This window comes from Melanerpes formicivorus, unplaced genomic scaffold, assembly GCF_026170545.1.
Source record: "Melanerpes formicivorus ecotype bairdi unplaced genomic scaffold, bMelFor1.0.p_v2 SCAF_40, whole genome shotgun sequence".
NCBI lineage: Eukaryota > Metazoa > Chordata > Aves > Piciformes > Picidae > Melanerpes > Melanerpes formicivorus.
The window spans coordinates 3157791-3172189 of NW_027142392.1; the positions used below are offsets into that span (position 1 = coordinate 3157791).

The 14399-nt window shown below is 45.1% G+C and overlaps 1 protein-coding gene across 8 annotated transcripts in view; it reads left to right on the forward strand.

Moving 5' to 3' along the window:
- Window positions 1–14399, forward strand: part of PAG1 (phosphoprotein membrane anchor with glycosphingolipid microdomains 1) — a 123637-nt gene that overhangs the window by 65186 nt on the left and 44052 nt on the right. For 3 of the 8 annotated variants that reach the window (XM_068158566.1, XM_068158567.1, XM_068158569.1), the window contains one exon: window positions 6567–6624. The gene's annotated coding sequence lies outside the window, so the exon portion shown is untranslated. Of the gene's footprint in view, window positions 1–2088; window positions 4129–6561; window positions 6625–14399 lie in introns of those variants that run through there. The other 5 variants (XM_068158561.1, XM_068158563.1, XM_068158565.1 and 2 more) reach the window with 3 other exon arrangements.

Below are 14399 nucleotides of genomic sequence, written 5' to 3' on the forward strand. Positions count from 1 at the left end.
AGCTTTGACCTGAAATTTAATGAAGGAGTGGAGAATAGGAAAAGTGGGAAGCTGCTGGAGAGGTTTAAACAAAAAAAAGATATCCCTGGTCCTTTAAGACTTCACTCCTGTTAAATAGTCTAAAAAGCTCTTGTCATAGAATGTTTGGTTTTATAAATGAGGTAGATTTGAAAATGGAGAAGAGTGGAAAAGGAAAACTTCAATGTGATTTGCTAATTTTTAGTAAAAATGAATGGGCAGCAGGGAAGACTAAAAGGGAAGCTGAAGTTGAAGGAAGCACATTTGCAGCCATCTATGTTCTAATGAAGCAGCATTAGCAAACCATATGTAAGTGTTTAGTTTTGACTGTAACAGCTTGAATACATTTGGTGTTGTCTGGACTTAAGCAAGCCCAGATTTATCAAGTATTTGTGTGGGGAAAAAAAAACAGTTGGAAATTGTGGTTACTACAAATGGAAACCTAAGAGCCACGCTCAGATGCATTGGTAAATGCTGGAAGCAGATGAGGTGAAAGTTCCAGTTCCATTATCTGTGCTAAACAGACATGTGGAAGGAGGAGAAATATATTTGCAAATGACACCAGGTGTTATTAAGAAAAAAAAACCCAAACAAACACCACACACACATACAAAAAGGAAACCAAGCCAAAACAAAACCCACCAAAAAAAAAACCCCACCAACAAACAACCAAACAAAAAAACCCTCAAACAAACCAACCCTAAAAGCATTTTAGTGAATGCACAGTGCTCATAATAACTGGTAGTGCTGCAAACCAACTTCCATTGAGAAATACATATGTGCAATTGTTTGCATTCTTGTAATATAGAATATAAAACTTAAATTGCATTGGTACACCTCAAAATTTTTATCAGTCTTTGACCTGGCTGCTCTAAGAACGGACTTTACACACAGGCTCGATCCACATGGCTGTAAGACTCCTGTAACTTGGATAGATGATGTATTCACCTGAGTTAGACAAGAGCTTTCAGCAGAGAATCATAGAATCAGTAAGGTTGGAAGAGACCTCAAAGATCATCAAGTCCAACCTGTCAACCAAGACCTCATGACTACTAAACCATGGCACTAAGTGCCACATCCAATCCCTTTTTGAACACCTCCAGGGATGGTGACTCCACCACCTCCCTGGGCAGCACATTCCAATGGCCAACAACTCTCTCTGTGAAGAACTTTCTCCTCACCTCAAGCCTAAACTTCCCCTGGCATAGCTTGAGATTGTGTCCTCTTGTTCTGCCACTGGTTGCCTGGGAGAAGAGACCACCCCCACCCCCTGGCTAAAAGCTCCCTTCAGGTAGTTGTAGACAGCAATAAGGTCTCCTCTGAGCATCCTCGTCTCCAAGCTAAGCAACCCCAGCTCCCTCAGCCTCTCCTCACAGGGCTTGTGCTCCAAGAAGATCACAAAGATCCAGAGAGAATGACCTCCAAGGGAAAAATTGATAAACTATGTCATTTAAATGAGATATATGTTAATGGCAAATCTCTCTGCATCTGATGACCAATGTAAATACTATGAGTTTTGGTTTTCACACTTCACTTCATGTAGGCTAAGTATGATGTGAGCCCTTCAGTAAAATCTAAAGGTGCAAATTGCTAGAGATTAAATGAGGTGGCAGAGGCAGGCTGGATTGCTCTCCTCCACTCCAGACCCAAGATTTCCAAGAGAAGTGACCATCATTAATGTTCTCAGCTACCTTCAAGCCAAAGTATACCTAATGCAAAGACATTTAGCATTAGGCTGCATGGTAAAGTAGGAGCACAGTACACGAAGAACAATGCTGAGGACCACTGATTCATATGGACTAGAAATTTAGGAGAAGAGGGAAAGGGAGGAGGAAAAAAACCTAGCCTTTAGGATATTGCTCTTGATTATACTTGACCTGCTTTAGCTGAAGTAATTCTGCTTGCCTCTAGCAACAAGCATTTCCTAATGTATTTTACCATTCAATGTGACATCCTTTGCTAGCTATTGAATGGTGTGTGCAGGCTGGTCTCCATGCACTTCCATTTAGGGCATCCTTTTGACTCTAAATAACTGCCTCAGCACTTGAGGGGGGATTTTAAAGATAGAAGTCTATGAGTTCTTTGAGATTACTTATGTAATGCTGCAGAGCAAAAAGAGATCACATTTGAGATCCATCAGCTGTAATACTGACCCTGGAAGTTACTCTGAAATGTGGTTTAGTTATTTATGATGTCCTGTCAAAGAACATCCAATTTTGTTTATTGCTGTGGAGTCTTGGGACTCTGCTGGCATAAAGCATTCCTGATCCAGCTTAAATCCTTTTGACAAGATGCTTAAGACAAACAACTTGATCTTATTAACAGACAAAATAATTAAGAACTGTTACTAAGGAATAAAACGGAAGAGGTGGTGGCTCATTTACAGCTCTCCTTTCTCAGTTTAAGTTTGAGTGTGAGATGCAGAGTCTTACAAGGCTGTTAGTAACCACTGGCACTGCTGCTCAGCTCTCCTGAAAACAACTGGGAGTTTGGCCTCAGTGAAATGCTTGGAAACAAGTTTTATTTGTTCCTTCTAGAAATCTCCTTCTTATTTTACTGTCTCATCTTACAAGCTGATATACATTTATTTGGAAATGGTATATCTGTGATCATTCATTGCTGAGGATATCCCTTGCCAGTTCCCCAAGTATTTAACGGCAAAAACAAGCCCCAAGAGCTGGGGTACCACTGTTGCCTGCCTGGCCGTGCTGCCGATACTCAATCCTGACCTGGTAGGACCTGCTAAAAGGGTGAGATAGGGCCCCTGGGGGTTTGCCAGCAAGTCACCAATTAATACTAATTGCATGGGAAATTATTGTAATGATGGCTCATCAGGGACCTGGAACGAGTTCATAGCTGTGCATGTGTTCACCCTGGGGCTGCATGTCCCTTGAGGTTTCCTCCTAGAAGGATTGTTACTTGCCGCTCTGCTTAGCTGCAGTGTGGTTTAAGAGCTGAACTATGATTCATGTGGAGGAATCCGGAGCAGCTACTGTCTATGGTGGAGTTTGGCTTGGGAACATTTGAGTTAAACTGTAAAATTGGAACTGGGTTCAGCAAGGGACAATCACCAAGTTCTCTGGACCTGGGCCAGATTGCTTCTTGTTTTCTGATGGAAAAAAAAAAAAAAAAAAAGAACAAAAACCTGAAGTTAGGTGAAATGTGTGCACAGGATGGTCCTCCTTTCAAAACAACACAGATGACTGGTTTTTAAAAGGGCTTTCTGCTTTATCTCTCTGATTTCCTAGAGGAGCTATGCAGAAAAGGTTTAAGGTGCTGCTGTTTTCCCGTTTCCTGGTGACAGCTGTAAACACCTGCTGGGGATGTCAGGCATTGTCTCATCCCACAGGCGCTTCTTGAGGTGGGGAAGTATCCTGTCTTCTTGGGAATGGAACTAGGGAGGGATCGAGTAGCCAGCGTGCCCGGAGGCTCTCCGCAGTGTGGTTTTCGTGCGGTGCAGGAGCAGCTGCCACATCCAGGCTCTGTCCCAGGGATAATGCCTGGGCAGGGCGGGCGGTGGCAGGCGGGGCACGCTGCTCTGTCCTCTCGCTACAGTTCTGCCCCTTCGTTCTACTCTCGAGAAGGCAGCCAAGGCTTCAAGTCACCAACTGCGTTTGGTGTAACTCCTCCCCTCTTTCGGCTGCTCGCTCCCGCAGCCACCAGCGGACCCGAAACACAAACGTGCGAAGCGAGACAGGGAGCCCTCCCAGCAGGGCAGGCTGCATCCCCCATCGAGCGCCCACACCGCCTCGCTCCTCCTGAGCTTTGGCTCATCACAAACACATCTCTCCCATCCGTTCTCATCAGCCTGTGCACCAAGACGAAGAAGGCAAAAGTGCGGGGCCGTAGAGGAGCGCGTCTTTTGTGCCAGCGCTGGCTCCGCGGGCTGACAGAGGCGGCATTGTTCGCAGACTGCGGCCGCTTGGCAGCCGCAGAAGGTGCGGATCTGTGCCGCGCATACCCAATCGGCCAGCGACCCAGGACGCGGGGCGAGAAACTCTTAGAGCTGCGCTAACGACAAGGAGTTTCTGAACAGCGCTAACAGCTACTCCTGGGCTCTTCTGCACAATGCACACGGGGGCCAGGCTGAGGAGACCTTGTTAATGGAAGGTAATGTTGTTATCTTTCTGGTAGCGTGGTGCCAATTGCTGCTATTCGATTATTAATTAAAATATGAGGTTTAAGGCAGGGGTAAAAGTTGTGAAGTCTGCTGTACTCCTTAGGAGAATAAAGCTTCATGGTGGCATCGTGCTGCAGCTGAGGATTATTGAAGTTTGTTCCCCTTTCTGTGGGCTTAGTTCACATTCCCAGCAATAAGAAAATCTGTCTGTGTTCCCACCAGAGGAAGGAAAGAGCATTTGGTCTCCTTCTCCACCTTTCTAACTTTTTAAGCCAGAAGCTGCTATGTATATGCAATAATAAATGGATTTTGCTAATAGAAATGCATTAACATGTATCTATTAAGCAATGTAAATACTCCTTCCTATTACCAGAGACAGTTGTTCAGCTTTTCAGGTACCCCCCCAGGGTATAAAACATCCTGCACAGTGGTAAAAAAAAAAAAATAACATTTGTTCCACACAACTCCAGAGAAAGAAAGAATGAATGTTGTTGCATTTATTTCGTAGCCTCTTTGTAGTAACTAAGATCACACAGGCTGGGGGCTGGGCTGAAGAGATTTTATACTGTCGTGCAGATACTTCACCTGTGTTCTTACTACTTCAGTGATATCTTTGGTAGTTTAAAAATTACTACTTTGTTCCTGGTTTTACAGTATTTTGTCTGTATTTTGTCTGAGCAGTTCAAGTCTTTTCCTGTTCCTGTTGCGGTTGCTTTCAGTTAAGTGTCTTTTTGAGAGTGTGTACTGCTATGTGGGTCTGCTAACAAACCTGGCCTTAAATGTTCAAGCCTTGGTGATGCAGCTGTTGTCTGCGTTGAGTGCCCAAGCTGATGTGCTTGGGGGGTTGTGGTTGGGCCCTCCCCCCCCCGCACAACTGCAGATTTAGGTACTTAATGTCATAAGTGACACTTGAAAGAGACTGGGGATTATTTTTCTAAGACAAAATGAGAAAGAGGAGAGAGTCATTTGTGCACTGCTGGGCCTTGCTCTGTTCTGCCAGTGTGTGTAAGTAGCAGCACATGCAGTTTGGGAGCACACAGCTCCTACCTCCTGTTTGCCCAGCGGTGCATAGCAACCCTGGAGGACACACGCTGCTTTGTGCCTCAGTTCAGTTTTAATCTTGAGGGAGCAACTGTTTCAAAGAATAAACACATTGCCTTGTAGGAGAAACTCTGGAAAACATCCTGCGAGGGACAGCGCCAGCCGCTACCCATCATGCTGGACATCCCCCTGCCAACCAACCAGGCTTTGCTAGCTGGCCAGCAAAAGACTGGGAGCTGCAAGCTGTTTAGCTACCAGGGTGGCTGAAGGAGGTCATGTTTAAAGGTGTTAAATTAAAACAGCAAGGCTAGCTGCTCACTCAGAATGTGGTATCTGAGTTTATCCTGGCCCCCAGCCCAGGGATCTGCAGCATCCCCTTTGTGCAGCAGGGTCCATGCCACTACTTTATGCTCAGCCCCCTGGCTGCTTGGTGATGGGGCTGTGTTGGGTAGTTAAAGAGCCTGTCCACTTCCTCCACACAGGCTGTCTCCCCTGCACTCATCTTGCTGAGGGAGAGGGAAACTGCAGGCTTCTGTAGGGGGGAGCTAGGTCTACTGTCCCCTGCCCTCAGCCAGGCAGTAAGGCTGGAGGGGTGATGCTGGACATCACCATCTTAATGATGCCCTCCTTACCAGGGAGAGGTGTTCCAGACAACACATGCTACACCAAGGAAGGACATTTTAAAGCATATTTAGACCTACCTAATATTATTTTTGTTTTAATCTATCAAACAAGAGATATTTATGATCATTACCTCCCTGAGAGGAAGATGAGAGACCCTAGATTAGATTCTGTGTCTTTCAGTGGTGTTCTTGTGCTTATCAAGACCAGCAAGTGTGGAAATCTCAAGTCACAGTTTGTCCACACAAACCAAACCGATGAAATCAGAATAATTAAAGGGGCTGCACCCATCTCTCAGCGGAAGCTTTACTGTAGGCCCTCTTACCAGGGAACAAAACCACACACAAAGTGGTTAAATCAAACTTGGTCATCACTGAGAAGACCCTGCCTTACGCTGATGTTACTTTACTTTTACTGCTCTGTTTTAACTGGCAAACACAAAGTTTCATTTGCTGATAGCTTGGGGGGGAAGTAGAACAAATACATCTCTCAAAATAATCCTGCTTAAATGAAGTTCGTTTGCTCAATGCCGCGTGCTTCACCTAAACAGTGACTTTTATAGCCCATTTCCTCCCATGTGTTTGACGCTGAGCAGGCAGGGTCAGTTTAAAACAGATAGCTTCTGCTTACACGGTCCGCTTTCATCTATTGTATATGTTTCTGTAAACAAATAGCTGCAGCAGAGTTTGTGATGGGCGTAAGCACAGGCAGAGAGCCTTTGTGGTAGCTTCTTAACCGGCACTTCCATCCTTTTTTTCCAGCACAGAAGCTTTTGCTGCCTCACTGCGGGGAGGCTGTATGAAGACCTGCTTGGATGGTGTCAGGTAAGGAATGTACCTGCAGAGAGAGATGGGGGTTGCAAGTTTTTCTTCCTAATTTTGCATTGCTGTGGAGTTCCTGTGTGAGAAACATTTCCACTCTGCATCTGATTTCTTCTCAGAGGACTTGCATATGGTGGTCCTTTGTTGTTCAGCAAGAACAAATACGCAAACAGAATTAATTGTTTACGATGTAGATGATAATAGGTCTTAAATGATGTTGAATTTCATTGTTATATGACATTTTCTATGCATGCTCTTTCTCTCCCACAAGCTTCAACCAGTCCCCTTGGGGAGCTGGCCCCACTGTGAGTGTGGTGTACCTCTTGGTGCAGCAGGGCCTTGTGCAGCATCTCCTGCAGTCTTTTATTCGACTTGCAAGTGCTGAATTAAAACAGGAGAGACTGGTGTGTATTCTGATTCCCAGAAATGCCATCACTTCATGACCTTGCCCTGCCAGCTTTGTCACCTTTCTTTCTCCACTTCTCTCTTCTCCTGCTGGGCAACAGCCCCCATCATCTCTCCAGTGCTTCAGACACACTGCACCAGAGGCTTTTATCTGCAGGCTGATGATCAGCATCATTCTTACCTCCTCTCCCAGGACCTGTGTCTGTCATGTTGTACTTTACCTCCCACACCAACTGAACAGTGAACAGTCAATAACTGAGGAACCTGTTAGAAATGCAATGGCTGGAAATCATGGAGCTCTTCTGCTTTGAGGTCCTAGAAGACAAGACAGGCTAGGCCATTGCACAGCCTGCGTGGCTATCGCAGAACCCAGCAGCGCTGGCATAGTAGAGCTGTGCTGCTGGTTTCCTTAATCTGCCTGTTTAGAGACATCCAGAATATTCATCTTAATCATCTGTTTCCCCTCTATAGTAGGTATGGGAGGAAATACCAGAGAGAGCCCTGACACTGGGAAAATGCATCATTTGAATGTGCAATGTAAATATTTTAACTAACCAAATGTAAACACTGGTTTGCCTTTAGGATGGGAAAAGACTGTCGCAGTCAAAAGCAGGCTGACATCAGAGTGACCCTGTATAGATGAGACACCGAAATTGTGTTCACACGTTTTGGTAATCAAAACAGAGCCCTTAATGAATTGCTCAGTGTGAAAGGAATTACAAACACAACGTGCCTGATACGAGGCAATCGGAAGTCACTGCTGCATTAATGTGAGAAGGAAGGGCTTTCAGGATTCATGGGAATCCTGAGTCCGTGGAAGGGATGAGATGAGATGATGTGGGATGGTGAAAGCTACAGAAAGGCTGGAGACCCTGGAGGAGAGTCTAAACCATAAGTATGCTCTGAATAACCATTCTTCTCTGTGCCCCTTGCAACGGCTTGTGTTCACCATGTCGGGATAGAACTTAATTACAGTATCACAGTATAATTAAGGTTGGGAGAGACCTCGAGGATCATCGAGTCCAACCCATAAACACAGCCCCCATGACTAGACCATGGCACCAAGTGCCACGTCCAATCTCCTCTTGAATGCCTCCAGGGACGGTGACTCCACCACCTCCCTGGGCAGCACATTCCAATGACGAACGACTCGCTCAGTGAAGAACTTTCTCCTCACCTCGAGCCTAAACTTCCCCTGGCGTAGCTTGAGATTGTGTCCCCTTGTTCTGGTGCTGGTTGCCTGGGAGAGGCATCCAAGGGTCAGAAGATGGCAGAAACAAGAAAGATATTAGATACAACAGGAGCCCCTTACTTCATTCACAGACACGCTGTGGGTTTTTCAGCGAGCGGGTTCAAAAGAAAGCAGAGTTCGTAGGGGGCTCAGAGGGGTTGCCTACACTGGCTTCATAAGTGCTTGAAGACTTATGGTCAAGTGGTACTTGATAGAAACTAGACATGGGGTTTAACTTTTTGTGGTGAATATGATCCTGAAAAAAACAGTGCTACAGCATAGGATACAGAACCCTTCACATCCTGCCTGACTTGATCGTGCAGTACATGCTAAGGAGTCGAGTCCCTAAGTGGTCTTCAGGCTTTCATCAGATTGCTAAGCTGAAGGAACATCTGGAGATGATTTCATTTGCTATATGTTTTAGCCTGTGGATCATTAGTATCAGAAGAGGAAGAACTGGCCCAGAGGGTTTGACTACACTTCATGGACTGCAAGAAAACCAGCTTGATTTCAGTTCTGTGGGCACAGGCCATGTGTAGATGCCCTAGGAACTAGGCTTTCATTACTGGAATAGCTGGGGGAAATTTTAAAGTTGATTTTTGCTTGTATTACCAACAATGGCTAATGTATTAACATCTGCCTCATATTTGCTACTTCTTTGTTCTAACAGCTGGAAATTTACATTTACACATAGGCCTGAGAGCTAAAGATGTCATTCCCTAGGTTAAAAAACCACACTGATTCTTGTCATTCTCCTTCTTCAGAAAGGAGGACTGGAAACACAGGGAAAAGACAGGAAGGACAGCCCCCAGATGATAAATGCCTTCAGTTGGAGTACAGATTAATCATGTATAGTGCATCCTAAGAGTGCCATTGTCTGCCAGTGCTACAGCAACTTAGCTGGAGCCAAATAAGCAAATCTATTAAGAGTAAAAATTATCCAAAGAAAACAGAAGAAACAAAATACTGAAGTCAGCAGTGAGGAGAAAAATACAATAGCGGGTTTTCTGCAGTCTTGAGGGAATGAAGAGCCTGTTTTGTGTGGAGGAGAGAAATATTTCACATTGATGAGGATAACTTTGACATTATTCCTGAATAAAACTTCTGTGGCTAGAAAATTAGTCCTTTTATGCCATAACTCCTTGTAACTCTTCTGTTGAATACAGATAATCCAAATCTTCTTTACTTCCCAGACAGATGCAGCTTTTTTTCCTGGGAAGGCGTGAATACAGTCAAAAGTCTGAACTTCTTTTTGTTTGCCCTGTAGGAACAGGAAGCTAATATACTTTGGCTGAAGTGCTATGTTATGCATTTCCACATACACACACACACCCCCAAGAAAAAAACCCCAAAAACAAAACAGAAAAGATCTAAACTGGCTTGTTTTAGCAGAGGAAAAAAAAGGTAGGACTGTATTACCTCGTAGTGCTGAATCCATAGCACTTCTAAAAGAAAATAGCCTTATTTGAAGAAAGGTTTCAAATGGTTGATGGGAGATAGGGAATTTAAGAGGAGGGAAGAGAAGTGCAGTTAAAAAATGTTTGGAATGACAGTGTAAACTTCAGGGAGGAAGGGAATTAGATAAAGGAATCTGTGAGAGTGGGAATAATAATGTGAAGGGGGACAGATTGTGCTGGTGAGATCTTTTGGCCTCGGTTTTGAAAGGAATTCAGAATATGATCTGCAGCCTCTGTCCTTGGTTTGGGGGGGGGGAGGCAGGGGGAGGGAGGCAGGGGGAATGGGAGTTTTTCCATTTACAGTAAAGTGGAGTAATAATGTCATTGCCCCAGCTGTTAAAATATTTTCATCTACTTCAAGCTGGTTATTTATTGTAGTGTTAAAGTATAGACCATTGGGGTCAGAAAAAAAGAGAGAAACTGGAACCACTGCCAAAAAAGTGGGGGTGAAAGCATGATTCATTCTTCCCTGAGAGAGGATGGGAGCACTAGTCCAGTCCAGCTCATTCTCACTCAGTTTGGTGTGAGACTGGTTTTCAGGAAGCCTCTTTTGAAAGAGCTAGAAGTGAACGACTCTCAAAGTTCAAACAGGTAGGTGAAATTTGAAAGCCTCCATCAAAGCCAGGAGCATATTTTGAGTCCAAAAGTGCCATCTGAGAGTGGCTTTGCAAAGCACATGAGGCTGTGGCATCCCAAGCATTTCTGGCACACACTTGAGAACAGCCCTATGTAAGGTGGTGTTTCAGCAGAAGGTGGAAAGGCTACGCAGGAGCTCGCACACCTGCAGCTGCCTCAGAAGCTATGCTGCCTCAGAAGCTATGGTGTCATTATGATACAGAGTAATGTGGGATCTTTGCCTCCTTAGTCACTTGTAGGTAACAGTGTCTTCAAATTCAGATCTCCTTATCACCTATTCCAGATGAACAGCAGTAACTTCAGCATTGGGTAAATCTGAGATGCATTTAGATCTGTACTGTTGTAGACTAGTAGTAGGCTTAGTCAACCTTCTGTCATCAGCCTAGCTTGCTCTATGAGCTCTGCTCTTGTGGCACAACCAGGTCCATTTCAGTGTACATCAATTAAGGAAGATATGCTCTAACAATGTTTTACATTCACACAGCTCCTCTCATGGCAGAGTACTTTATAAATCATGTGTATTCAACACCACTGACCTTTCACAGTCCCTTGAGAGCAGGAGAGCAACTGTTTTACAGAAGCAATACAAACCATGGGTTCCCCCAGGATTACAGGGGAAAAAAAATCCCACTATTTATTGCTGAATAAATTCTATTTTCCCTAAGCTACAACCTCAACCTTTTGTGTATACCATGAACAGAGAGCTAATCCATCTTTCCAAGACTGGAAGCACTCGGCCCTGGTGAGGCCATACCTTGAGCACTGGGTTCAGTTTTGGGGCCCGCACTACAAGAGAGACATTGAGGGGCTGGAGCAGGTCCAGAGAAGGGCAACACCTTAAATACTGTGTCCAGTTCTGGGCCCCTCAGTTTAGGAAAGATGTTGACTTGCTGGAGCATGTCCAGAGAAGGGCAACATTGCTGGTGAAGGGTCTGGAAAACAGGGCTGGTGAGGAGCAGCTGAGGCAACTGGGGTTGTTTAGTCTGGAGAAAAGGAGGTTGAGGGGAGACCTTCTGACTCTCTGGTTGGAGCCAGGTGGGGGCTGGTCTCTTCTCCCCAGTAACAAGTGATAGGAGGAGAGGAAATGGCCTCAAGTTGCACCAGGGGAGGTTCGGGTTGGATATGAGAAGCATCTTCTTCAGTTGAAAGAGTTCTCAACCACTGGAACAGGCTCCCCAGGGAGGTGGCTGAATCCCTGGAGCTGTGGGGATGTGGTGCTGAGGGATTTGGTTTAGCACCAGACTTGGTAGGAGCTAGAGAATGATTGGACTCAATCTTAAAGGTCTTTTCCATCAGAAAAGATTCTATGATTCTATGACTCTTGCCTCTAACTGACTATGAAAGTATCACTACTTCTGTACCTTGGTTACCATTTTATCTATAATTTGTCACCTCTTCCCCAAGTCCTGTAGTCTGCATTCCTCCTCAGCTGCTGAGGATCCTCTCATCTCATTGTGAGAGTTACCACAAAAGAGATGCATCAGAAAACCTGTTTGGTTTTTTGGTGTTGTGTTTTGGTTTATTTTGGTTTTTTTTTTGTTGAGGGATTCACATGCAATTGTATCAAGGTTAATAAATTCATAGTATCATAGTATCAGTCAGGGTTGGAAGGGACCACAAGGATCATCTAGTCCCAACCCCCCTGCCATGGACAGGGACACCCCACACTAGATCAGGCTGGCCAGAGCCTCATCCAGCCTGGTCTTAAACACCGCCAAGGATGGGGCCTCAACCACCTCCCTGTGTGGTTGTGGCAATGCACTGGGCCAGCATCTGCACAAGGGAGATGTTCAAGGCTAAAGGAACAAGGAAGAGGAAGACAATAGCAATGAAATAATCTTTTTGGTATTCAGTGGCCCATCCCATAAACATTAAGAGGATGATCCAAAGCCTGCTGAGATCAGTTGGTGTCCGTCCCTGCAGCACTGAAGCTGTGGGGAATGGTGCAGGGAGCATGTGAGGTCCTTTGTCTGCTGGGGCATCCTTGTGATGTGCAGAAGCTCATCTTATGTGCAGCACTACCTTAGTGGGGTCAGATTCCTTCTATTTGCTTTAAGAAAACAGTATCACAGTATCACAGTATAACTTAGGTTGGAAAGGACCTCGAGGATCATCGAGTCCAACCTATCAACACAGACCCCATGACTAGACCATAGCACCAAGTGCCACGTCCAATCTCCTCTTGAATGCCTCCAGGGTCGATGACTCAACCACCTCCCTGGGCAACCCGTTTCAATGACGAATGACTCGCTCGGTGAAGAACTTCCTCCTCACCTCGAGTCTAAACCTCCCCTGGCACAGCTTGAGACTGTGTCCCCTTGTTCTGGTGCTGGTTGCCTGGGAGAAGAGGCCAACCCCTTCCTGGCTACAACCACCCTTCAGGTAGTTGTAGAGGGCAATGAGGTCACCCCTGAGCCTCCTCTCCAGGGAAGCTCTTTTCCCTCACTTTTTTAAAGAAGCAAAGAGAGATGCAGCCTGTTCTAGTCCACCATTTGCCAAACCAGCCATTCTGGAGGTTAATTTGAGACTCATTTAATCTGCTGTTTTAAACAGGAGGACAGCAGCATTTCTATTTTAGTGGCACAATTCAGCAAATGGGTTACAAACCCCGCAGTTAACCGTGAATGCCATGGCTGGTAACTCACTTAATAGTAGATTAAAAGAATCTTTGGCTTTTCAGTGTATTGTTTTGCCATTTATCTGTCTTCGTGGCTTGTCTGGGTTTAATGCAGTTTATTCCATTTAGGAGCATTACTGAGACAAACCCCATTAAAGCAGGCATTATAGTCCTTGTTTTGATTAGCACTCAAGGCCAGTAGATAATGATGCCTCACAAAAAAATCTCCTATTTCTCTGATGGTCGTTAGCACTGTGATCACCACCAACCCTTCCTACTGGAGGCTTTTAGTTATTTTTTTTTCCTTTCCAAATCCCAGAGCCAGTTGTGAATGCCTTTAATATGGTCTGTGACATCTGAACTGTAGCATTTATCTCAAAAATAATAACAGCTCTTGCTCTTCCAGTGCCCATGCTTGCAAGATATCAGATCTCCGCGTGTGAGGCTTGTGGTCAAAACCTATCGTTCCTAGCTAATATTTTACAAAGCTATTTTGCTGGGAGGGAATTTTCTTTCACTTCTTGCTGAGGCTTCCTAAACATTTGTGTGTGTCCAGGTTCTTCTCAAACAACATCCTGACCAGAGAAGGACATTTGCATCCTTCCTACCAAGACAGCAGCCCATACAGTACCCTTTCAGTGCTGGACCGATTCGGGCAATTAAAACAATCTCCTCATGTCACATTTAAACCAGTGACATGTAATTCTAGGACAAAGCCTCTCAGCACTTCTTCCCAATAGTCCTCTGCACTCAGAGGATGAGCAGCTGCTATTACATGCTAATGTCTTTTGAGGGTGAATGGCCATTTTAGGGCATGTTATTAACGCTCTGCGAATGAGTGCACTTTTCAGCCTAGTGTAGAGAGTTCCCCACACATGCTGTTCCCTTCATGGGTTTTAGTTTTGTTAGCCAAAAGGATAAATAATTAGTTCAATGAGGTGGGCTTGGTGTCCTAAAGGATGGGGAATGTCTATCTGTAATGTCATGTTCCAACAGGAGGGACCAGACCCCTTGCCTTACAGGGGTGTGAACTGGCAGTCTCTAAGGGCAGAAGGCTCACCAGGACAATTGTAAAACAGCCACTCTTGCTGTACATGCATTTACCTGAAAAGAGGATGAAGATTTGGGTGAGGGCCTTCTTACAGCCCAAATTGCCCTGTGTTTTCACTGATTTGCCAGCTCAGGAGTGAGAGCCCAGCAGTCTGAGGTCCTCTGAGCTGCTCAACAAAGCCTCAGAGCAGGGTGACTGCTTGGTTTCATGAACATATTTCTACAGAGAGATAAAAACTGCCACTTTTTCCCTTTCTTCCTCATGAAGAGTTAAAAATGTGCACAGAAGTAGCACAGCATACAGACCTTTATCATAGGACTGGAATTGGCTTACATCTGCTGTATCACTACTGACTGTGGCCATGATGCCCTGGCCCCTGCT